Below are 12650 nucleotides of genomic sequence, written 5' to 3' on the forward strand. Positions count from 1 at the left end.
AGCATTGCCTTGATGACTCGGGGGAGTTCAAGAAATAGATCCATTGGAAATGAGTGATATTGTTGAAGGAAAAACTTAGGTTTTAATGGGGAAAGGAGGCTGGAAGGGCAAGCGAGCAAAGTCAAGGATAGAAACACATTAAACCAGGAGTACAAACCGGTGGCCCATGTAGTGTACGTTCATTTTGATGCTTTTATCCTGGCCTTGCATTTCCTTATTGATCAAAATTTCCACAACTGACTCTATTTTTTCCCTCAGTTCCACTGCCTACCTGGTCTCTGAAGGCACTATTGAGTTCTCTTGCAGTTTTTCGATTCTGGTATTTTTACGGTAAGCATTTCTGCCGCAAGCGTCCTGGCCGCAAAACTAACTCGCTGTAAGGCAATTTGCCGTAAAAGATAAAATTAACGAAAAAGCAAAGATGGACATTCATTAAACAGGATCTAGTGAAACATAAAAAGTGAATAACAAAATTATACAGGTTTTATTGCGAACTACAAAATATTTGAATACTTTTAAACTGTGTGTAGATTTATGGCAATACTGTGCAAATAACTAATTTTATTTTGTGGATTTTTACCTAAAAACTTGTCTTCAAAATCTTTCGTTCATTGTATTATTTTGTTTAGTTTTGTTTTTGTGGGGGTTTTTTGTTAGTTTTGGTTTTTGCCTGTTAATTCTTCTTGCTCAGCACCGCACTGTTTCTTTTTTGGTAAAATATCTTCCTTCCTTAAGAGAGGTATCAGTTTCCGAATACCAGGATGCATATTTATAATTGAGCTTTGCATTGCTTCATAAAAGTTTTCCACTCTGTTGTTTGTTCTTGGCATACTGTCACATATCCACTGATAGATGTTCCAAAGTTCTATGAGAAACCTGAGTTCAAAACTCTGCCCCACTGTACAGATCATTATGAGGGCTAAGATTCCTATAATATGAAAATGGGAGTGCTACACCAATGGAGAAATGAAACCAACTGTCAGCCAGTTGAAACCAACAAATTGTCAAACCAAACTGTCAATCAGTAATTATTATTATTTTTTTATCTTTTACAAAAAAATCACCTTATGGCCAACTTGTGATGTGGCAAAAATGCTTGTGGCAAAGATGCAGTTTTCATTTTCATTACCTCATTCATGCTCAGAACAATTCTGTGCTCATAATAGATTTTCCCACTTACAGATGAGTATTACTGGACAGAGGGGTGGACCCAGTAAGCAAAATCGTTGTCCAAGGTCCCTTAATGTCTCCTAATTCTTTGCTTTCCATTCAGAACCCATGCTGTAAGGATGGTGAGGGAGCATAAGGTCTGAACTAAAAATTTAGCTTTAATACATCTTCTTTCTCTCTTCTCTCTAGAGTCTAAGTTATGATCTCAAAGCACTCTGGGCTTGGATTCAGGAGATCTGAATCCTTAAATTCTGTTCCTGGGAATCTGTGCTACAAATTGTGAAAAATAAAACAAGCCTATGAGTAAAGACAATTAGAGCAACATTATTTATAATGGAACAGAATTAGAAGAAATTAAAATTTCCAGCCATAAGGGAAAGCAAACAGTAATAAGACACCATGGAGCCATTAGAAATATTTACGGAGACATAAAAAATTAAGTAATATAGTAATTGAATAAAACAAGGTACGTTGCATATGCAGTACAATGTATAATAAACAGCGTGTAAATGAATGCACTTATTTAAAATGAAATAAAAATGGTGGCAACACTTTTGCTTACATTAATGTTACAACTGGTTCGGATTCCCCTTTCAACTTTTCTACATTGTCAAAATTTTTAATATAAAAACAATAAAATACAAGTAATAGTCATTAAATAAAAATAATTTTCAGAGTTTAGAAGAATGCCAACTACATAGTAGTACATAGGGCCTAATATATTTAAAAATGAGTTATGTGAAAGAGGGAAATCAAAAGCTATGTAGAAAAAAATACACATACAAAGGTCTTAAAATGGAGTTAATAGATACTGAGAAGGATAACGGGGTCAGTTGGGAAGAGGGGTAAAAATGTGCTTTTCAGAGAAAACAAGTATACTTACTGTTTTGTTCAAATTTAATATCCTATTAGACATTGAATACCTTATTGTCCATGCAAATAGAGAATAAGTTATCTAAAAAGAGGTGTCAAAGAATTTGACTTTTCTTTCTCTCTTTTACTCTGTCTGGCTATTGTTATTGACCTAACTGCCAGAAAGAAGCACACTGCAAGGAAGATATTACAATTTTATGAGTTAAGATTAAATAAATTAAGATTTATAAAGTTCTTAGAAAATAGTCTGGCACAGAATAAACATTATTTAAGCATTTGTTATATAAATTCTTTACTTTTGAGTAGCCTGACATATTGCATTAGAAAGTCATTAAAAAACCTTCTCAATCCCTAAGTACTGGAAAGTAACTTGGAAATATTATACATTTTTTCTAATGCTTCAGAACAACCAATAAAAATAAATAAACAATAAATAAGTACAAAGCAAATAACTTTTTTATTTTGTTTCATTAGACTTAAAAGAATGAAAATGGGTATATTCCAATTTGGATTTAAAAAAAATGAGAAGGCACGCTATCTTTAAAGCTACTGTAAATTACCAGCTTAATAAATTACAAGGAATGTGTGTAGCTATTTATTCTTCTGTTCAGGAAAAAAAATATATAGTTACCATGGCAGCCACCAAATCTCATAGTGTGTGCTACCTCTATGATATGATCACTTTTTGTAATACAGATATGAGTAATATATTATCTGGGCTCTGGTATTAAATGTTTTGAAATGCTTTAAAACACACACATTGCTGATATACATATTCACTATTTTTGACTCCCTTAGCTCTCTGACATTAAAAACACTTTAAATTTTAACATTTTTGTGTTTCAGATATATTCTAAATGTATAACCACAAATATCAAATCTCTGAGAATTGTACAACTGGAGTCAACCCCTCAAATTTTTCAATGATTTGTAATTGGCTTTCCATGAACAGTATAGAAACGAATAAAAGGAATATTTTTTTCCTAAAGAATTTTAAATGGAGTTCCATCTTGTAAAAGAAATTAAGCCTTCTATGAGAAAATAAAATACTTTTTGCATTTTCTTAAAACAAAGAAAAATAATAATTTGTATTAGAAATTGACCAAGAGGGGCACCTGGGTGGCTCATTCGATTAAGTGACTGACTCTTGATTTTGGCTCAGGTTACAATCTCAGGGCTGTGAGATTGAGCCTCACCAGGTGCACCTGGGTGGCTCAGTCGGTTAAGCATCTGCCTTCAGCTCAGGTCATGATCCCAGGGTCCTGGGATCGAGCCCCTCAGCAGGCTCCCTGCTCAATGGGGAGTCTGCTTCTCCCTCTCCCTCTGCCCCTCCTCCTGCTTGTGCTCTCTCTCTCTCTCTCTCTCAAATAAATAAATAAAATGTTAAAAAAAAAAAAGCCCCATGATGAGCTCCCTGCGGGATGTGCTTAAGCTCCCTGCTTAAAACTCTCTCTATCCCTCTCCCTCTTCTCCTCCCCACCCATGCTTGCATACATGCTCACTCACTTTCTAGAAAGATTGAAAGAAAGTAAGGCAGGGGGAAAGAAAGAGAGAGAGAGAGAAAGAAAAAGAGAGAAAGAACGAAAGAACGAAAGAAAAAGAACGAAAGAAAAAGAAAGAAAGAAAGAAAGAAAGAAAGAAAGAAAGAAAGAAAGAAAAGAAAAAGAAAGACAGAAAAAGGAAGGAAGGAAGGAAGGGAGGAAGGGAGGGAGGGAGGGAGGGAGGGAGGGAGGGAGGGAGGGAGGGAGGAAGAAGGCGCCTGGGTGGCTTAGTCGTTAAGCGTCTGCCTTCGGCTCAGGTCATGATCCCGGGGTCCTGGGATCGAGCCCCACATCGGGCTCCCTGCTCGGCGGGAAGCCTGCTTCTCCCTCTCTCACTTCCCCTGCTTGTGTTCCCTCTCTCACTGTGTCTCTGTCAAATAAATAAATAAAATCTTTAAAAAAAAAAAAAGAAAGAAATTGGTCAAGATACTATTTTCCACATCTCCATGCTCCTGTTACATTTAATGCAGGGTCAATTTATGAGATACCTATAATACAATATACAGGTGCAATGTTTGTTCACAAATCTTATCAGACAAAATGATATAAACCCCTAAGGTGAACTTGTGTCTTAAAAAGTGTTGGGACATAAAGTCATGTCTCACTAGCTGGTTAAGCTGAAGCTTCAACAGAGCATTGACTCATGTTTTGTCATCTATCCTGGATTTCTATGGAAAAACTCAAGGGGAGGTTATTCTCTCTGAAAATTTTACCAGGTAAATAACAGGGCCTGGACTCCTGGGATTGCTGATGGAATCTCTTTCATAAAAATTTTACCTAACTGAAACATGGTTAATTTCTTTGCCTTCTTCCACCCAAAATTAAGCAGGTGCGGGGATAACCGAAATGAAGTAGAAATTTCACAAATTACAAGATGATTTTAAACATTATAGATGGTTTTTGAGTTGTGCTCCTCTTTTGTTTGATTTTTCTGATCTTCTCACAAAGAAGGAAGGGCTTTAAAACACTTAATTTTTAATGGAACTAAATTAAAATTAAATTATTGTTACAAAATATCACACCTTAAGGAAATTATGTATGGCCTTCACTGTTGCAAAACGAAGGTAAGGAATCGGTATTATTAAGAAGGTATTTGGATGCTATGCCAAATTTTCTTATTTTCTTCCATGCTAACTTACTGTAATGCCTATTTACCTCACTTTGCCACTGAAAAAAAGTCACTTTTATTCTTTTACTAACAATGTGCGTTGTGTGCACATATGTGTGTGTGCGTGTAGAGAGAGAGATTGATTTAAGTTCCACCTTCAAAATCACATTCTTACAAAATTTGCATTGTTTTATAGTTAATCAATGTTTTTGAGAGATACATAAAGTTGAGGAAAAAAGAAAACAAGCATTTAAGGTATAGAAAGCCCTGTACCTAAGTTGCTTGATTCTACTGTTCTGGCAGCTTTTTCCCTTTTAGAATTCCACAACCTTATTTCTCTTGCATTTATCTAACAATTTAGAGTTCACAACATGCTTTCATAGACATGATTCCTTGTGCTTCTTATGACACCTCTGTGAGGGGACAGGGTTCACAGTATTTATTTTTTATTTCTGTTTACAAAGACTTAAAGAGGTTACTATAAGGGGAGAGAGAGGGGGGAATAGAATCAGAGATAGTGGATAAAGATGGAGTAAAGTAATAAAACTAAAAAGAAGAAAAGTGAATAAAATGAGATGGAAAACTATTCCACAAGCCCTGAGCAAATGCATGGAGACAAACTATTAATAGCCCCAAGGCATGACAGCAGGATAAGCAAGGAAGCAACTAGGCATCTAAGAATAAAAGAACCACATGATAGCTTTCAGGTCTTCACTGGAAAGCATATTGAGAAGAGCCCCTGAAAATAGGAGGGGTTTTGCCCTTTTCCAGAACCAGGTGAACGCAGGGCCCAACACTGAGTGGTCAGAGAGGCAGAACCAGGACAGCTTCTGTGAACTATCAACCTGATCCATCAGGGCTCTGGTCCAGGACAGAACCCCATACTAGGGAGAAATTTAAGGGAATGGAATACATATTGAGGAGGAATAAAGACAACAGACACAGATGAGGAAAGGGGAGGTCTACCTCTGTGCTGTTCGCTAGAGTAGCCAATAACCCCATGTGGCTCTTGAACACCTTGAAGCTAGTCTGAATTGAGATGTGCTGTAAGTGTAAACTACACAACAGATATTGAAGACTTATAAAAATATACATAAATTACCTACCGATAATTTAAAAATATTTGATTACATGTTAAAGTGATAATATTTTGGATATATGGGTTACTTAAAATATATTAAGTTGATGTCACTTTTTTCCCCATTTTTTTCAATGTGACTAATAAAAAGTTTAAAACTACATATGTGCCTCATATTTGTGGCTCATATTATATTCCTATTGAGCAAAATAAACCAGAGGGAGGTAAACTATGGCTTGTGGCCCAAATCCAACCTGCCACTTAAAAAAATTTAAATATTGTTGACATACAATGTTATATTAGTTTCAGGTTCACAACATAGTGGTTTTTTTTTAGGGGTTCTTTTTTTTAATTTTATTTTATTATGTTATGTTAATCACCATACATTGCAGCATTAGTTTTTGATGTAGTGTTCCATGATTCATTGTTCACCTATAACACCCAGTGCTCCATTCAATACATGATGCCCTCTTTAATACCTATCACCAGGCTAACCCATCCCCCCACCCCCCTCTAGAATCCTCAGTTTGTTTCTCAGAGTCCATAGTCTCTCATGGTTTGTCACCCCCTCTGATTTCCCACCCTTCATTTTTTCCTTCCTACTATCTTTTTTTTTTTAACATATAATATATTATTTGTTTTAGAGGTACAGGTCTGTGATTCATCATTCTTACACAATTCACAGCACTTACCATAGCACATACTCTCCCCAATGTCTATCACCCAGCCACCCCACCCCTCGCACCCCCCCACCAATCCAGCAACCCTCAGTTTGTTTCCTGAGGTTAAGAATTCCTCATATCAGTGAGATCATATGATACATGTCTTTCTCTGCTTGACTTATTTCGCTTAGCATAATGCCCTCTAGTTCCATCCACATCGTTGTGAATGGCAAGATTTCATTTTTTGATGGCTGCATAATATTCCATTGTATATATATACACACCACATCTTCTTTATCCATTCATCTGTCGATGGACATCTTGGCTCTTTCCATAGTTTGGCTATTGTGGACATTGCTGCTATAAACAATGGGGTACACATACCCCTTCGGATCACTACATTTGTATGTTTGGGATAAATACCCAGTAGTGCAATTGCTGGGTCATACGGTAGCTCTATTTTCAACTTTTTGAGGAACCTCCATACTGATTTCCAGAGTGGCTGCTCCAGCTTGCAATTTCCACCAACAGTGTAAGAGAGTTCCCCTTTCTCTGCATCCTCGCCAACATCTGTCGTTTCCTGACTTGTTAATTTTAGCCATTCTGACTGGTGTGAGGTGGTATCTCATTGAGGTTTTGATTTGGACTTCCCTGATGCCAAGTGATGTCAAGCACTTTTTCATGTATCCCTGTTGGCCATTTGGAAGTCTTCTTTGGAAAAATGTCTGTTCATGTCTTCTGCCCATTTCTTGATTGGATCATTTGTTCTTTGGGTGTTGAGTTTGATAAGTTCTTTATGGATTTTGGATACTAGCCCTTTATTTGATATGTCATTTGAAAATATCTTCTCCCATTCTGTTGATTGTCTTTTGGTTTTGTTGACTGTTTCCTTTGCTGTGATAAAGTCCCAATGTTCATTTTTGCCCTTGCTTCCCTTGCCTTTGGCGATGTTTCTAGGAAGAAGTTGCTGTGGCTGAGGTTGAATAGGTTGCTGCCTGTGTTCTCCTCTAGGATTTTGATGGACTCCTGTCTCACATTTAGGTTTTTCATCCATTTTTTTTTAAAGATTTTATTTATTTATTTGAGAGAGAATGAGAGAGAGAGAGAGCATGAGAGGAGGGAGGGTCAGAGGGGGAAGCAGACTCCCCGCTGAGCAGGGAGCCCGATGTGGGACTCGATCCCGGGACTCCAGGATCATGACCTGAGCCGAAGGCAGTCGCTTAACCAACTGAGCCACCCAGGCGCCCCTAGGTTTTTCATCCATTTTGAGTCTCTTTTTGTTTGTGGTGTAAGGAAATGGTCCAGTTTCATTCTTCTGCATGTGGCTGTTCAATTTTCCCAATGCCATTTGTTGAAGAGACTGTCTTTTTTCCATTGGACATTCTTTCCTGCTTTGTCAAAGATTAGTTGACCGTAGAGTTGAGGGTCCATTTCTGGGCTCTCTATTCTGTTCCATTGATCTATGTGTCTGTTTTTGTGCCAGTACTATGTTGAATAGCAGTGGTGATAGTGGACATCCCTGCCGTGTTCCTGACCTTAGGGGGAAAGCTCTCAGTCTCCCTAGATCTGCCCCTTTTTGGGTCCCTGCTGGAAGAGCAGTGGCCCAACTGTGCCACAGATCACGGTTTCTGGCAACCCCGAGCTGAGAGCCCACTCCTCGGCTCCGTCTCTGCAGCCGGTTTCCCCGCTCCAATGCCTGGGAGCTCTGCCACACTCAGGCACCCCTGGTCTTTCTGTGACCCTGAGGGTCCTGAGACCACACTGTCCCAGCGAGGGTTCCACCCCCCCACTTAGCCACTGGAGCGATGTCACTCAGTGGAGCAGACTTCCAAAAGTTCCAATTTTGTGCTCTGCTGCTCTATCACTTCCCGGGTAGCGGGCTGATGGGGGCTCCCTCCCCCACGGTCTATCTTCCTAAATATCACCTAGGATTCACTTCTCCACATGTCCTACTTCCAGAAAGTGGTCGCTTTTCTGTTCAGAGAGTTGCTGCTATTCTTTTCTTCGATCTCCTGTTGGGTTCGTAGGTGTTCAGAATGGTTTGCTATCTATCTAGCTGAATTCCTGGGACCAGATGAAATTTAGGTCTCCTACTCCTCTGCCATCTTGCTCCTCCTCCTGCAACATAGTGATCTGACAATTGTACATGTTATGTGATGCTCACCATGGTAAGTGTAGTCACCTGCCACTTTTTTTTATAAATAACATCTTATTAGAATACAATCATTCTCTTTTGTTTAGATATTGCCTGTGGATTTGAGTAGTTGAACAGAGTCCGTATGGTCTACAAAGCCTAAAATATTTACTATCTAGCCCTTTACAGAAAAAAAAAAGTTTACCAATGCCTAGTCTAAATCAAGCGGAGGAAGAAGTCAAGCTGGGAAAATCCCAGGAATCAAGCCGGCTCTTTCTGAACACTATACAAAAATAGTATGAAAACTCCATGATGTTAGAAAAGCTTTCTTGAACCCTGCCTCATTTTAGAAGTTTGGCAAATTAATTTCATATAAAAATGAGCAACATAGAAGAATCAAGGTCAAATCCCATGCAAAATTATTACACAAAAAAATAAAAAAGAATAAAGAACAGAATAATGGCCCACATCAGAAAGATAAGCTCATAAAACAAGATAAAACTAAAATGTCTATTTAAAAATGAACTAGAAGACATCAAGAATATGTTACAATACTTAAAAAAAACCCCATAAATCAGAATTAGAAATGTGTGACTGAACTCAGGAAATAATTAGAAATTTAAAAAAATCAACTTTGAAATAAAGACTAAGCTAAGAGTGATTAAGTATATCAGTGTACCTTAAAAGAAGGAAGTGAAAAGAGGAACATTGAAAAACAAACAAAAATACTAGAAAGAGAGGAAAGATTCATGAGAAAGTAACAAATACTGAAGAGGCAAAAATACTAAAAAATTGTATGTGACGTGTCTTGTGTAGTCTGATACTGTCTTAAGTCTGAGCTGAAGGCTTATTAATAAAATAAAGACAAATCAAATCTCTTAAGGTCATCTGATTAGTGAAACACCTGAGATTATAATCTCCCCTTTCCCAAATGTTAGTTTCCATAAAGGCTAATGTAATAGAAATGGAGCTTTTGAAATAACTCAAGATTATGAGAAAGACGTGCAATCATTTAACATAAAATGTTATTCTAGATAGGTTAGCCCAAGGATCGTTACTGCAGTGAAAAGATCTTCCTGTGTTTTAGATAGTTTACCAGGGCCAAATCATCATGGGTCCTCCTTTGCCTCTTCAGGTTTCAGAATACTAGCACTCCATTTGTCTTTTCGTAGCAGAGTTGAAAAGAACAAGAGCCTTGTCATGGTACAACCCAGAGAGAAAGAGAGGTGAACCTTGGGTAGAGAGTAGTGAAAGTGTTCAACAGGTTCACAGTGTTGAGTGAGGAAAGGAGCCAGAAGGAGAGAACAAGAGAAAGGGCTGGAGAACACACATATGGATTACTCTGAGTCCTGGATTAACTACACCACTCTCCATGGGTGAGCCACAGGATTAAACTAAACAGAGTAGAAATTCTACTATGAACCTTCATAACTTTATGGAGTCTGTTTGGCTTTTGCAACTTAAATCTGATATAAAGGACTGATGAAAACTTCTGAACTCTTTGAGTGTGCTTGACCAATCAACCGTGAGAGTACATTCATGTTGCCCCAGGTAGTGGCTGATAGTGCTAATAATATAATAGTCATCCTGGACTTTTTAGTAATATAATACTTTGTAATAGATATAAAATAAAATTTTACCAGGGCAATTGTTGCCCAAGTTAAGATCACATGTTCCTACCTCCTTTGCAGCTAGTTATGACCACGTGACTAAGTTCTTCACGATGAGATGTGAACAAAAGAAACCTGTGTGACTTCTTAGCTGTGCCCTTGAAAGAAACACCTTGTCCTCTAATTCCTTTCATCCTTGCCATAGACTAGAACTCAGAGAAGGTAGAACCGAAGACAGTGACAGAGAGGTAAGGTAAATGGTTTTATGGAGGCATCCTACTTCACTGTACCACCTGCCAGGTCAAATTTTTCAATAAATACTGGTTTCCATTGAAGCTACTAAATGAATATTGTAGCTGTACTACTATTCTTTTCTGTATATGATTAAGCCCTTGTACATGGGCCATAAGAGATTATCAAATTGTGGCAGGAACCAGTTGCACATGAATCAAATTACACTGCAGCACTGAACCAAATGATAACTCACCATGGTAGCCCAAGTCTTAGAAGAAAGGTGCAGAAGAATGGAATTAGATCAAGTACCAACTCCAGTTATTTAAGAAGAAACTCAGACATGCTAGACACTCTCTCTGGAGAGCAAAAACAATAGAGCCAACGTATGGGTTTCTTAGACTCGGCACATCGTGCTACTGGGAACAGCATCATTCAGTAAGGACTCATCTCTTATTTTCATATGTTTAAGTGGTAGCCTCCACCATCCATACTCTCATCTCTTATGAAGTGAAGGAAAGAAAGAAGAGTTTCATCTGATATGACCCTAAACTGAAGGATAAATCCAAAATGTCTTGTCAATTGGCTAGTCTGTCAATCCAAAGTAGTGGTTAAGAATGTAAGTGAAGCCAGTTTGGCTGAGATTGAATCAATTTATTCAACCTCCTCATGCATCAGTTTCTTCATCTATAAAATGAGTAATAAGAGTGCCTACCTTATGAAGTTTCTTTTCATTAATTGAGTTAATACAGGCAAAACACTCAACTCAGTGGGTGTCACATAGTAAATAGTCAATACACGTTAACTAATATTATTATCTCAGACAACCTGAGGGAAAATAGCTTCAGACACCCCAAGGGCTACGTAGAAAACAACAAAGTGGAGATTGGGTATTTGTTGCAGTACTCCGTGTCCATAAAATAGCCAACTGCTAAAAATGATCCAAAAATGATCCAGTGTTCTTTGGTGGATTAGTTAGGTGCCTGTCAGTTTATAAACTGCAATCAGAATTCAGAGAAGATCCCATCATGGTGGGAGGAGGCCTGCTAAGACCCCAAACACTAAGCCCCAAGTCAGAATTTGTTAGAGAGAGGGGAGATAAGACCAGTAGCTTACAAAGGCTTTCACCAGAAATAAAGGTAGGGCACATGAATGTGAAAATTAGTCATGAAACACTAAGTTTTAAGTTAATCAGACCCTGCTAGATACTGCAAATGATGATGAAAATTGAGGAAAAGGTGGTAACTTCAAACAAGAGTAAACATTGGCTCAGAAGGCTTGATATATCTCCTAACATTGAGTTGGTTTTAATGAAAAGGACTCATCTGGGTGGGCAGACAGTTTCTATGACTGGAGTGATAGGGATTTAGACACCTAAGTTGTCTTTACAACTGAAGGTCATGGAGAGAGGGCAGCATCTGCCTTTGAGAGAACTCAAAAGGTTGTAGTAGGGAGTTAGGATACAGACTAGCTTTTCTCTCCCTGCCTGCATTGCCTGATTCTTGGAGTCTCGTGCTTTCTCAAGCTAAAGTCAGGGAAGATGGCCTTTTGAACTATATCTCAAAGAGATATTCTTCTGGAGTAATGAAGTACAGGAGATATACAGGTGGGGGTTTAAAATTCAAAATGTGGAAGATCTGATTGTCAAATATTACAAATTGATCTTATACTACCATGAAGACCATAATGACCTACTTTTAATTCTTTATCTATCATCTGCAGCCCCCATCCAGTAGTGGAAACTAACAGAGCATATATTGACTGCCAGTCATACCAAGGTCTACGATCAAGGGATGGCAAGGTGGGTGTGGGAGCTGGCTGAATAGGAGGGAAATGACGAAGTTACCAAGACAATGGACACTGGAAGAGGGAGAGATGTACATGGAGGGCACATGAAAAAGGACTATGGTACTGGGTTGAATTTATATAACTGAATTTTATAGTATCAGATCATCTTGATTGTTCTCTTTTTAAGGCAATCTCAATTTTCAATATTTCTTAAAAATGTGACATTTATAATTAAACACAAACCTTGAAATAGACTCTGAATATTACCTAGTACAGCATAATGTCCATTTTTATAATCTGGATATTATGCTTTTAATAGAATCTTAGATTTTAGAGTCAGAAAATATTTTAAAGAAAATGAAAACAAAGTCCAATTCAAGCTTCCAATTTTCATCCTACAGGCTAATGTACAGAGAGCCAGAGTCACACAGCTTGAACAAAACCTGGTAGCTATG

This window comes from Callorhinus ursinus, unplaced genomic scaffold, assembly GCF_003265705.2.
Source record: "Callorhinus ursinus isolate GAN/ISIS: 27379988/994484 unplaced genomic scaffold, GSC_fseal_2.0 scaffold8, whole genome shotgun sequence".
Lineage (NCBI taxonomy): Eukaryota > Metazoa > Chordata > Mammalia > Carnivora > Otariidae > Callorhinus > Callorhinus ursinus.